Genomic DNA, 13,858 nt, shown 5'->3' with positions numbered 1-13,858 from the left:
TAGTGACAAGAATGAAAAATTCCTGCTATTAGAAATATCTTGGTGTCAGGGACTTTTGTGAAAGAACAAAAACTCTCTGATTCCCTCAGATAAATAATGAAACAGATGGTTGTTGGGGGGTTAAAGGTCAAACCTTCCCTGTTGACTAAAACACAAGGTTGACTTAAAAGATTTCCTGAAGTTATTCAAGATGCAGCACATCAGCCTGTGTCTCCTGCCTCCTAATGAAATGGTGTGAGCTTCCTTAAAAACACAGGCCCATTCCAGGGGCTCCTTGCAGGAATTCCGACACCCATTCCAGCTCCAAACTGAGCTCCTGCAAACTGCATCTCTAATAAAGGATATCGGTGAATAATTGGGTGAACTCGTCCAGGGATACAGGTTAGGAAAAGGCTAAATATTCACATTTAGTCCATTTCCTAAGCCAACTGCTCGCCTCTCACCTGAAACAGGACTTGATAAAGTCACCGTGGAAACCTGGGAAGTTCTCAGAAAATTATCAATAACACAATTTGGAAAAATGGGAAGAAAACAAACAAACGCTGTGTGTAGGGGCGAGCCTCTGCATTCATTAGCAGGCTCCTGTTAAAGGAGACCAGGGCATTTCTAAAGCAGCCCAACTAAAGAGACAGATGCTGGAACTCGGATGATTCGACACAATTTGAGTGCAAATTGTCCAATCACTCAAACCCACAAACACTTCAAGGTAATTTTGGTAAATCCCCATTGTGATCTAATTTCTTATTAAGGAGAATAAAGCAGGCTGCCATTGTAATTCATCAGCCCCTTGCACTGCAGAGAGATGGCTGGAGTTCATTTCATGCTTTTCGCTGCAAAAAATAGACTTCAATTTCTGGAATTACCAACAACAACCTTTGACTAAATATCTACATTATGTATTTTTATTTCGCTAAATAGAATTTAAAGCTAGAAAAAAAAAAAATGTAGCTGAAATCTGAGGAGGCCATTGAGATCAGAGCTGGTTCAAGGACCAAATCCATGAGTGTTATGGAGGAGCTTTCAAGGTTCAGAGCAGAGGACACGTTTGGCTTCTTGAAAGGGCATCGCTGTGGTACAGAGCAGTGAGGTGTCACATTAAATGTCTCCTGTCTGCAATTTTGGTGCCATCCTAAACCCAATTAAACATCCCTTCCTCATCCAGAGCCGGACCCGGCTCCCACAACCCTCCCCAGACCACCTCTGCAGGCTGTTGCACCTTGAGGAGTGCTGGAGGAGCTGCTCCCCACAACAAGGGAAAGACTTGGGCATTTGGTGTGCAGGATCTTGCAGGGTGGAAAAGAGACAGTGTGGGAAACTCTTTTAATCCTGTGGAAAATGTTGTAATTCCCGTGGAAATTTTCTGTCATGATGAAAGGCAGCCTTCACAAAACTGAAGGAAAAATCAGCCTGATTTCGTAGAAAAATCAGTCTGAGGGACAAGAAGTGTTTTAGGGTCAAGTGCCTCCCCCAAGCCGGACAAAGCAGATCCTGATGTGCAACTCCCCCATCTCCTCCTAGAATTCTCCTTGCATCAAAGCTACTCTCTCCAGGCATTATACAGCAGGATAAAGTTCTCCATTCCTGGAAGTGTTTGAGGCCAGCTTGGACAGGGCTTGGAAAAATCTGGTCTAGAAGTGGTTGTCCCTACCCATGGAGATGGGTGACCTTCAACATCCCTTCCAACCCAGGCCATTCTGTGGTGATTCTGTGAACACCAGTGCGGAAAACACCTCGTGTGAGTGTATCCATGTGTGTCCATGAGCGTGCAAGCACGTTTCCTCCTGCATGCACACCTTCCCTCCCCACGTCCCCATTCCGCGTCCCCGCCATCCCCTCACCGCCACCAGCGATGTCACAAACGGCCCCGCTCGCAGCAGCAGCCACAGGAATGCAATAAGTAAGACAAATAACAACCTCTTATGTGGTAATTTACAAATAAAAGTTCATTTTCCTTTCAAGGAGGAGCACAGCCGTGCGCGCGTGTGTGAGCAGAGAGGGAATTCCGCGTCTCCGCTGCCACAGGGATGAGGAACGTGGAGCCATAAGTCGACCTGATTTTTTTTTTTTTCCCAAATACAAAATGACCTGTTACAGCATCCCAGGGAGAATATGAATTAGCCCAGGTCAATAGGAGGTCAAATAGACAGGGTGCTAAAATCCCTTTACTACTTTGTAGTATCTTATGCTAATTCAGTTCCCTTCTCTGTGATAAACAAAGCCAGTTGAAAGTAGATAGCATCACACAGTGATGGGTCCCAAAGCTACAATTTAATACAAATCTAGTAATTCCATTATACAACACATCCAGTTCATTTAGAGGCAACGAATACTTAAGAAGGTCCAGGATTGAAATGCCTCTGCTGATACTTTAAAAATATAAATAATCCAGTAAAATTTCATTTGTCACATAAACCTAATGGGTGTGTGAGATGGAAATGCTGTCTGTCCTTTAAAACATTTCTTAAATGCAATTCATAGGTCCTAAGTGCTTTTACACCAATATTGCAGGGGTTTAGGCATATAATCAGCAGATACATAATTTAAAAAAAAATAAAAAAATCCTCACTGTTTTCTCTTTGCAAGAGGTGATATTATAAGAGTCTAATGAGAATTGCTGAATTAATAAAGCTGAACCTCTCCCGGTGTTTTACAGGTGATGCTTTTCACCTTGGAAGGGTTTTGCAAGAGGACGCTGCCACCTCGCAGCACCTGTGGGGCACAGGAGAGGAGAGTCGTGTGAGCCAGGAGCAGTAGGGCGCTCTTGGGAAGCGCCTCCGTGTCCCTAATTTTAACAGGGATGCAGAGTCCGAGCTTGAAGAAGAGCCTCCCGGGTCAGTGCTTTGCAGGTAATCGAGAGCAGCCAAGGTAAAACTCCTTTGCACAGTGTCGGGATTGTTATGGAAATGTTTAAAATCAGATAGGAGAGTCACACGTGTCTAAAGAGACAACTAGAAAGCAGTTCCTGGGAAATAAAAGAGGTGTGAACAGCTGAGGACTCAGTGCTGCTGGTCTGTTTGTTTTCCAAGAGAGCACTTAGGGCAGGAAAGTGAACGAAAAGTGAGGTGGTGATTCAACCTCAGGCCTCTAAAGTTGGTGTCTAAATTAGGGACACGAACTTCCCGAAGCCTGACAAGGGTATTCCCGTGAAGGGAGACTGTGTCCTCTTCCATCTTCCCATATTATTGATGCTTTATCAGGCCACAAGACGATTTATCCCTGCTGCTTGTTGTTTCTATCGATTTTAGCAACTTCTATCCACGTCTGGGTATAAATTTCACGTCTTTCAGAGTTTTATTTTGGATTCCAGGTTTTAGACTGGATCTCCAGGCAGATACCTTCCAGCTAAGATCAGGGAGAACAGCAACAGAGCTCCTCTCCCTGCTTATTTGTAGGTTCGGGTGGTTCACCCGTGGTTTGTTACGAGCTGGGAGAGAATTAAGGGGATCTTAGAGAGGCAGGGTTTCTCTGCGCCATTCCCCTTGGAGATGCAGCATTCCAGCCCTTTTCTCTCCCCTTCAAGGACAGGGACAGCAAGGTTTGGTCAGTGCTGGTGCGGCCAGCTCTGAGTTAGGGAGGAGCTTCGGCCCTGAGAGCAGGAAATCCTCTGGCTCTCCCTGGAAAAGGTAAATACAGGTGGGGACTGGACAGCAGCACCCTGGGAGGAGGAGGGGAGTCCTGGAAGTGTTTTGCAACTTGGAGGGAAATTTGCTGCTGCTGAATGGAGTTTTTTGCCATCTACTTGACATTCTCTTTCCAGGTGAGTGCCAGTGACCTTTTCACACGTCCTTGATGAACTCGTGTCCTGTCCTCCAACTCCTTTTGTACGAGATCTGCGGAGTCAACAGATCAGTTGTGTCAGATGCCAGCTGGGTTTTTATTAATAGCATCATCATTTGGGTGAGACGTGCTTTTGGAGGGATAATAACACTTTTTGTAATGATCTCAAAGCTCTGCTGTGATTAATAGTTTTTAGAAAGTCTTGCTAAAGCCACATTAATGAAAACGTTGTAAACTTTTGTTTTTCTTTCATGCTGCAAATGAAACAATCAATGCTCAGGTGAAGGAAGCTGGATTTGTGTCACCTGGAGCTATAAAGGAATTGTTTAATCTGTCAGATATATATATATATTTTTAGGTGGCAGATATTTATATTTTTTTAGGTGGCAGTGCACTCTGTTTGCAGCCAAAATTTATTGGTAGAACTCCTGAGTTATGTTTAAACTGTGTTTCTGATTTTGGGTAAAATAATGTGTTTACTTCAAGAAAAGCAATTTTTAAATTGGAAATTAAATTTTTCTTTTAATAGACTTTCACTGTGTTTTAATACTGCTTCACATACATAATTCTTGCTTTTCTCTCTGGCCTTAAAGAAAATACAGTTCTATCCTAAATACCTAAAAGTTTTAAAGACAAATGGATAAAATTTCAGCATTGCCTGTTCTCTACTCTCACAAATTCCTTCTTTCAGCCAAAGAGAAGTTTATTTTATGATTTCTCTGCAGTTTTATGGGCTTTCCCCTCTGTTCAATATTCCAAGTACTCAGAGTTCACCACTGCTCCTTACTTTTACCAGTTCTCGTTGCATCACCAAAAAGATCCCAGGAGGTTCTGGCTGGAAAGATGCTGAGGATAAAACGCTGCCCAAATGAAACTGATCTGGTCAAATCTGACTTGAAATCTTGTTTTCTTTCTTTAAGCTACCTTGTGTTTGAGGGAGGTTTAGGCTGTGGTGCAGGAACAAACACGTTGTTACAACTGGACCAAATGTGAACAGTTCAACAACTGGTCTGGACTTTAATTCAATTATTGTGTTTAGTATAAATTTCCGAGTTTAGTCTTAGGATCAATGCCAGGTGAAAGAAATGATGCATTAAATAGTAGTTTCTCTCTCCAGTGCCCTTTTGGTGTGCATTCCAGCAAGGAAGTCCTGCAAGATCCTCCAGCTTCCTGAGCTGAGTTTAACTGAACTAAATAGCGACTACCCAGGAGGATTTTAAATTCTTTTTTTTTGTGGGTTTTGAGCTTTTTTATTTCCAAATTGTGATACACTTTCGGTATTCTATTTCTACACACCGCCTAGTTATTTCTGCAGCTTAAACTGGGCTCACATTGGTGATACTCAGTGAGTTCCTGCCCCACTGAAGTCTGTGGGAAGAGTAAGCCATTTCTTTCCCTGCATGATTAGGATCTTACATGGCAAGGTGCTTCTCAGAGTATAAAACCAGCTAAAATTTCCCATCTTGTTCCACCAAGCACTGGTGCAGTCTCTCCCCAGACTTTGCATCCAAGGACTCGGCAGCTGTATGGGAAAATACCAGCGAACACATGGTGCTGGAAGGCTGCTCTCAAAGCTCAGCCTTTTCCTTAGGCTTAACTCTTCCAGGAGCAGCAGACAGCACCTGCGAGCAGCTCAGCCACAGCCTAATCTTTGCATTCAAGAAGAACTATTGTTATTTCAGCACTACTTCAATCTCTACATAAAATTTGTTTCTTTTCTAAATGTCTCGTTCTTTTTATTTCTTTCTCTCTCCTGACAATCTTACTCAGAAAAAGGCAAAAATGAAAAAAAAAGTGCATTTATTTAAGCTTCAAATGCTGTCCTGCTCTGGAAAAACAAGGTTTCCCTGCTTTCCAAGCCTTCTGCATGAGACTTTAACGAGTCACATCTGGAGGTTCTTCCCGTCATGTTGCGTTATGAATCTTTATGGGCAATTAACTGGTTGGGTATGAAAACACCCACACTGGTAATGGGTCAGTGGGCACAACCAGTCTCAGAACTCAGCTCAAATTGCTACGTCTGTCTCCTAAAGAAGCAGCAGAGTGCTTTCATTCTGATGAATTTGTCGAGGCAGTTGGAGAGCATGGAGTAAACACAAAACTTTCTCTGACATGTAAATATCGACTGGTGGAAATGGACAGTGCTCCTCCCTCCTCGTCTTGAACTTTAAACAAATGGCAACAGCCAAGTCACAACTTCTGTGGTTGCACTTGTTGTGGCCATAAAATAATTGGGATGATCTAAGTTCCTTGAACTGTTCTTGGTTTAGAGGTGTCAGTGGATTATAAAAAGTACTGCCCACATTTCCAGCTCTAGCAGGAAATGCAGCCAAAAAACCTCTGACACTGAGAAGCAGGGCTGGGTCACTGCTCACGGTTTTTGCTTCTTTCTTTTTGTGTTCTCCCTCCCTGTCTTCCCCCAGAGCTTTACAAGTGAATGTTTTTCCCTGGATATTTTCCAGGCTGATTTCTGAACCAAAGCTCAGTGTTGAGTTGTGCCAGCACCTTCAGCGTTCTGGAAGGGGCAAGGGAAGCCAAGCGTGGTGTTTTCCACCTTAGGCTTGTTCCTGATCTGGGATCAGAGCAGATTCAGCTGGAGGTTCCCAGTGCAGTGGCTGTTCTCATCTCAGCGATGCTCTGGTGCATCAGCCCCAAATTTGTGCAACACAAATCCTAAAGAGCAGCTTCCTTGCCGTTGTCCATGTGGGAATTCCTTCTCCAAAGCCCTCTGTGGTGATGGGAGAGGAGAAGAGAAGGAATTTTCCATGAACATTGGTGGTGCAGAGCAGGATTTGGAATGGCTACAGCATGTGAATACGTTGATAAAGTGTACTTTAATTAAATCCTAATGAATTTGAAGCCTGAATTTCAACAACAAAATGATGTTTAAGATGAAATACTGTGAGCTGGAGGGCCAGGCAGTGTGCCTTGGCTCAGCTCCTTGCTGCACATGGGAAGCGAAAGCAAACATTGTGAAACCAGCTCAGGTCTGAACTGTCTGCTCAAAAGAGTAACATCTCTAGTTTTTACATGAATTTTTAATTTTAGATGACACCTTTGACTGGAAGTGACAGTGGAGCAGATAATTTGTGTAATTACAGCAACAGTCATTGAGGAAGGAAGGGATCTCTCCAAAGCGTATAAAACACGAGGTGGATTTGATAGTGGATGAACCCTGTAACCAGAGCTGCAGGAACCTTCTGGCCCGGGGAGGGTACCAACCTGGGAATGCCTCGGCTCAGCTACTGGAACATCACCAGATCAGCCTCTCTCTGCGCTTAGGTGAAGCAAAGTGATAGATGAAGGGGAAGAAGGGGAGTTTTAATGAGTCTAAGGAGGTTTAGCCATCCTTGTAAGAGCAGAAATGCTAATGCCGCTCTGGCGGCAGATGGGGCTCGCTGCAGAAAGGTGTTTGGCGTGTGAAAACTACTCCATGCACAGGACTGCAGGTTAACTTCGTCACGTGTATGCAGAATCCTGAGCAGGAAAACTGCATTCATTGACCACATAACACTTAGCCCTGCTTTCAAGCCACACCTTTTCCAGAAATGCCTTTTTAATCAGCCCTCAGGTTTTGTTCATGGCACAGCTGGCCCGAAGGTGATAAATGTCCTTGCTGTAGCGAGAGGTTTTACACTTGGCTCTGGAAAATATGGCATATAAACATCAGGGTTTCTTACAATGAATGCACAAATATGTAGAAAAAGAAGAAGAAACCAGTAGGTATTTACAAACCAGGACTGGAAAAATACATTTCTGAGAAGGAAATTCCCTGCAATGGTTAGAGGGTGCTGTAAGGAACAAATTCTCTCTAAATACCCTGTATAAAGAAAATAATCTTGGGGACAGTAATTTGTACACACTTGAGAACTTGGTAATGATCCTAAAAGTCTGTTTTGGATAAATAGGAAAATGTTTGCAGCTGTTTAAAATGTAAAATCAAATGCAATTTTTTAATGTTGCTTAGATGAAGATCACAGCTAATTAGCCTTAGTTAAGTAAAGCACATCCTTTGAAAATTGGAGACAAGTTCCTTTGCCCTCCGAAGAATTGTCTGTTATTTACATTGTTAATATTAATATCCTGCAGCCTCTAAACTCGGAGTTGGTGTCATTGGAGACAGCCTGTAACAAACAACTCAGACCTCCAGTAAAATTATGACCTGAGATATCTTCTCTTTTGTTTTGCCACAAGTTGAAATAACCAGTGATGGAGTGGAGCCTAAAGTTCATGAGGAAAAACCCAGATTCAAGGATCATAGGCTGGTTTGGGTCAGAAGGGACCTCAAAGATCACCTTGTTTCAACTGGCTGGAAAAATCTGCATGGAAAAACGCCAGAGAGCTCCAGAAGGAGCAGGGCCTGAAAGTAAAGATTTATCCTGAGAGTTCTTGCAAACCTGCTGGAGTTTCCTTCTGTTTTGGAGGAGTAAAGAGCTGCTGGAGTTTCAGCTGGCATGAGTGAGGTGGCAGAGTGGGGTCTGTGGGTGCAGGCTTGATTTATTGTCCTGGGGAAGTGGGATGGACATTGTGTCCTCCGTCACCTTCCGCTCCTCAGGCTTCTTCAGGGAAGAAGTTTTGCAGCCCTGGAGTTCAGCTCCCAAAGCACAGCTGAGTGATAATGGTGCCAGCACAGATCAGCTGGAAAACCATGGAAAATGTTCTTGGGGGTGGTGCAGAAATGAATGGAATTTATTAAAATAGAGATGAGCACTGAAGGAAAGGGGTTTCGGTGGCGAGTCAGCCAGCAGTCCTGGGGAAAGGCAGCAAAAATGCAGGAATTGGCATTAAAAGCTCCTTATTGTTCGTGCTTTGCTTGCGCTTGGAGATTTTGGTAAAAAACAAACACTTTGTAAACTTTACACTGGGTGTGAACATGGGAAGACATGGAAAGGGCCTCCAGGAGCTGAGTGTCTGCTGCTGGAGTCAAACCAAACAGGAGAGAAGCACAGAACATGTCAAAACTGAGGATATTCATCAGTGCTGAAGCCTTCCAGATCCAGATGTGTCCAGAGGGGACCCAGGGATGCTAGCAGCCTTAAAAAATAAATAAATAAACAAAAAATCCCCTCATTGTCTGCTCTACTGAACTATCTGGACTGAAGATAAATATTGCAAATTTACAAAAAAATTAAATATTTACCAATAACGTGCAATTAAAAAATGAAGGCCATATAGTTTTGATTAGTTATATACAATTTTAGTAGGTTTTAATATGTTCTATATGGGTTTGATAGGTTTAATATTTAGGTTCCAGTTTCTAAACTCTATAGAAGGTTTGGAAGTCCCTGTCCCATTAATTACAGTGGGAACTGAGCATCCAGAGCCCCAAACTCACTTTGAAATCCTCTGCCTAAACATATCTTTCTCCTCAGTGTTCACAAGGTTGAATAGAAGCAAAGTTTCTGGGATATGATAATTTTGTGCTGGGATAAATCTTGTATAAGTTAAAATCCCTGGAAGCTCCAAGGTAGTAGGAGTTATGTATTGGGGAGTCTTTAACAAGATCACTGAGGAGATTACTGGTTCAATAAATGAAGATTTTTATCTGGGCTCCTTTGAGACAAGGAAGGCACCAAGGGAGTAGAGAGAAGTAAATACAACCCCAGTTTGGAGGGGAGGAGGAAAAAAAGGACTGGGGAAAACAGCCAGGATATAATAGCCCAGTACATCTGACCTTGGTGCTAGGCAGAGCTCTAGAAATATTAATAAAGGATGAGATCACAAAACATCTGGAGAAATAAACCAGTCAGCATGGTTTCATAAAGGGTAAATCCAGTCTGACAAATCAGGGGGATTTTTTTAGGGAGATGATGTGGAAAGCAGGCATGGGTGAGAATGCTGGGCTTAATTCTGTCTTTTTTGGGCTCAGGGCACTCATCTGAAAGGATTGCTCACGTAACTGGGATGTGGGTTGGCGTGATGCTGGTGTAAGAGGGAGGGGTGTGAGGTGTGAGTGGAGGCAGGAGAAATCTCCAGCTGATTTAAAACCCCTTCTTCACTGAAAGGGTTAAACGCTGAAAGGGGCTGCCCAGGGAGCTGTGGAGTCCCCATCCCTGGAGGTGTCCAAGGAGCAGCACTCAGGGCTCTGAGCTGGTGATGAGGTGGGGATGGGGCACAGCTTGGACTCCATGGGCTGGGAGGGCTTTTCCAACCTTCATCCTGTGATCCTGAGGGTTAAACTCCAGCTCTATGCAACCTCTGGAAAAACCAGAGTGAAGGTGCTCTCCAGTGAGGTGAATAAGGTGGAGGTGATGGATTAAAGGTGCAGAGAACTCCTGTCCAAGGCTGAGGAAGGGTGGAAGAAAAGAGTCCATCAGCTCTGCCTGAGAGCAACTGTGCATTTTTACATTTGTAGCTCTAAATTGTGGGAATATTCACCCAACAAAGGCTTGGCAGAACTCTGGGTGAGAAGCAGGTGCAGAACTAATGCAAAGCAGAAGTTAAACCCGCAGAGGTGTGAACTGTGGAAATACAAGAGCTTAATCTGGCAGTTTGTAAAATACTTACCTGGATCTCTGTTGCTGCCCTGCCCCAGGCAGGGACGCTCTGGCATCGAGTGCACATCCCAGGGGTTGGGAAGGGCAGGAGACAGCAGCAATGACAGAAGCACTTGTGAAGCTGCTGCGTGCAGAGAGCCTGGGAAACCTGGATCTGTTCTCACTTGGGGGAAAAAACAAGCTGTTTAAAGGATGATCTGATTTGAAGATTTCAAGATGCTGAGGAGGAATTTGAGAGGAGATGAACTAGAGATAAACTCTTTAAGTTCACCCAGATTCCCAGGATGTGTGCTGATAAAACAAGTATAAAGACAGAAAAGGAGCAGAAATAAGAACGTGGATGTGTTTGATTCAAGCAGGGTGAAAAAGGAAGCAGCCTTCAATGCCATCTGGAATCAGCTCTGTCCTTTGCTAGCATAACCCATCTCTTCACTAATCACAGAGTTAAAGGCCAAATAATTAATCTTAACTATCAAGACATGCAAGGAAAGGTGTGTGGTGGGTCAGAGGGCAGGTGGTACCTTCTGTGTGTAAATGAGCTGCCCAAGTGACATGAGGAACAGGCAGAGTTGTACCTAAAGGTGTTTTCTTGGCTTTTCAGCTGCATCCTCTGCTGAATCTGCATCATTCCCAGAGGCCATTTTTTAGTTTGTCTCCCTCTTTGTAAATAAAATCCCCCAAATTTGTGGTATCCGGAGGAAAACGGAATAAAATGTGAGGAGGGAAAAAAAACCCCCAACCCAAACCCACCCTTTATTATAAAAATCCCATTGTAAATATTAAAGATTCCTGAATTCTCTTAGAGCATGAAGTCACACTGCTGCAAGCACGACACGTGCCAGGGTCTGGGTTTGCCAGGCTCATGTAAACAGATAAAGACAAAAAGTACATCAGTCCTGAAATGCCAGTGAGCAAAGGGACGTGTCTGTGTGCTCTGACCTACAAGGAAGCACCCAGCCGAGATCTTACTAATTTTAGTGCTGGTCCAGAAATACTTTTGCTGTGTGCATGACCTGCAAAGTAGCCTAATTGTAAAGCTGTAGTAGTGTACTAATTCGTGCAGAGATGAGATGAGAAAAATGGAGGCAGAGCACCATTTTTTAGTAATGGGAGCTTCATGCGTGTTCTCTTATCCAATGTGTACTGAACTTTATGCACAAAAATAGAAATACCACTGTTGCCTCATGCTCAGTGACACTGGTGATGTGATGTGAGCCAGAACAGACAAGCACCACAGCCTCCTCTCTGCCCTAAAAAATCACCTTTTTCCATCAGATTGTAGAAGCACAGCACAAAGCCTCTCCCATTTTTCTTAATGCTATTCAAATCCACTTCCTAAACTGTGCATGTTTGGGATGGTTTTTTCTTTCTCCTTATTGCAAACAGTTGGAAAGTGAACGTGGCTAAAATAAGACTCAGCTGGAACCTTAAAATAAATCTCTTACCCAATAAGAAACAAGAAAATGTTTTTTAGGACTTGAAATTCTAGTCATAGGTTTGTGCAGTTTGTGTGCTTCTGCTCTTGGTGGGTTTGATTAGGAGTGATGGCTCTAAAATACTGGTTTTAGTACTGTTTAGTACTGGGTTTAGTATAAAATACTGTATTTTAGTAATTCAGTATTATATTTTAGTATCTGACTGCAAGTAGGAAATAAAATCTTGGGCAAACAGGGCTCTAGCACAGTGTGCTGACCCTGTTTGCCCAGAGAGGTTGTGAATTCCCCATTCCTGGCAGTGTCCAAGGCCAGGCTGGACACTGGGGCTTGGAGCACCCTGGGATAGTGGAAGGTGTCTCTGCCCATGGCAGGGGTGGAACAAAATTATTTTTAAGATCCTTTCCAAACCACACCAATCTGGAATTCTCTAATTCTATTTGTAGGGCCAAGATCCAAATGTCAAAGTTTCTGACTGCTTAAGTTCCTTTCTTTTCAGAACTGCCTGCTTTGAGAGTTCCCTGTCACTTTTTCCTGCTTTTTGTTAATTTTGACAGTTGTCTAATTGAACTAAACAGAAACTCTTGTTTCAGCTACTTCAAGTTCCTAGCAGGAGCAAAACCGGGAGTTGATAGAAGCTGGAATAACTCCAGTCTCTTCCCAGAGCATGAAGCTGTTGTGTCTATGGAACCATATTTCTTCTTTAACCTGCTTCTCATTTGTCTGCATCTTCCTCCGCTGCCTTTAGGAATGAGTCATTAATAGCTGCTATTCAGGAAAAAAGTGAGAACTCTTTCAGTCCATAATTCACCCTCACAATTCAAGCAGGGAGTCACTTTTGAAGCTTTTTCTACTGCATCATTCCAGAACCACCAAACCAGATGGAGTAGTCGGTTTGTAGAGACAATGCCGAATTCACCGTGAGGCTGCTCAGGTCTCCCTTGTAGAGTCCTCTTCTGGTCGAAAGGGTTTTATCCCAGCTCTCCACACTGGGGTCAGGTGCATGGAGCTGCTGTACAGGTATTTTTTTCCCAGTTAGGAGCTGTGCCAGTGCCTCATCCTGCTGCACAGGGTGCTGTGACCTGCCTGACCAAGCCCCGCGTGCCTCTGACCCGCCGAACGCGCTGGAAATCCGTGCTCAGCTTCAACCTGCCAGGCTCTTTTTTCACTACAGATAAAAGTCTGTTGATTTGCCAGCCCCGACTGTGAAACGCTCCTGCTGCCTGAACTATTTTCCACACAACACTTGTTTTATTTGTAAAAGCCTTTTTCTATTGATCTGAATTGACTGGTGCAGCAAAGCCTTGTGAGTTCGATGCAAATTGTTGCCATGCACTTACCGGGAGCAGCAGAGCAATACAAAAGGATGTTTTGGCGTAGATGTGCAGCACTCTTATTTCAGGACATGTCTCCCTGTATTGATATTTGTCGTGATCTTGCTTGAAGAGTATAAGCAGGCAGTCAATTAAGGCGTTTTTAAATGTTTTGAGGAGATGCTAAAGCTAAAATCCGAGGAGGGCACGTGTTTGGGTGGAGGAATGCTGAATCTGCTGTGTTTTCCTGGATTGAGCTGGAATTGACCTCAATCTTTCAGCTGAGACAACATCAACTTCTAGAATTTTATCCTACCTGTGCATCAGGGCTGGGGGAAGCACCAAAAGGCAAACAGAAATTGCATCTTTGTTTTAAAACTTACCAAACCCACTGGTTTTATGAAGTTTTTAGCCTGTTGTGCAGCTCAGTTACTTTCCCAAAGAATCATAAATAGGTTTGGGGCAGGAAAAAAATCTCAGTTATTGAATGATTTATCCACAAATAGTTTAGAATGTAGGTCCTTGTTGGGGAAAACGGGCCCCACTCTTCGTGTGTTGATCTGGAGGTGGGATGAAGTTTTATTTGCTTGAAGAATACGGATACAGCAAGGATTTGGCAGTTCATCAGTGTTCATGTGGGTGCAGCCTCAAAAAGGGAGGGTGCAAATCACAAGAGCAGGGCCTATTGTGGGTAAACGTTTGCCCTCTGGTAGGTAAAGTATCCTCAAAAGGCAGCTGAAGTGTTGGTAGTGAATAAGGTTGAGGATAAGAAGGATTTGCTGTCAGAAAGGCAGATCCCTGCATCTTCTGTCCACAAAACCTGCAGGAGTGTGCAGGT

The sequence above is a fragment of the Corvus cornix genome, chromosome 6 (assembly GCF_000738735.6).
Source record: "Corvus cornix cornix isolate S_Up_H32 chromosome 6, ASM73873v5, whole genome shotgun sequence".
Lineage (NCBI taxonomy): Eukaryota > Metazoa > Chordata > Aves > Passeriformes > Corvidae > Corvus > Corvus cornix.
This window is presented reverse-complemented; position numbering follows the sequence as displayed.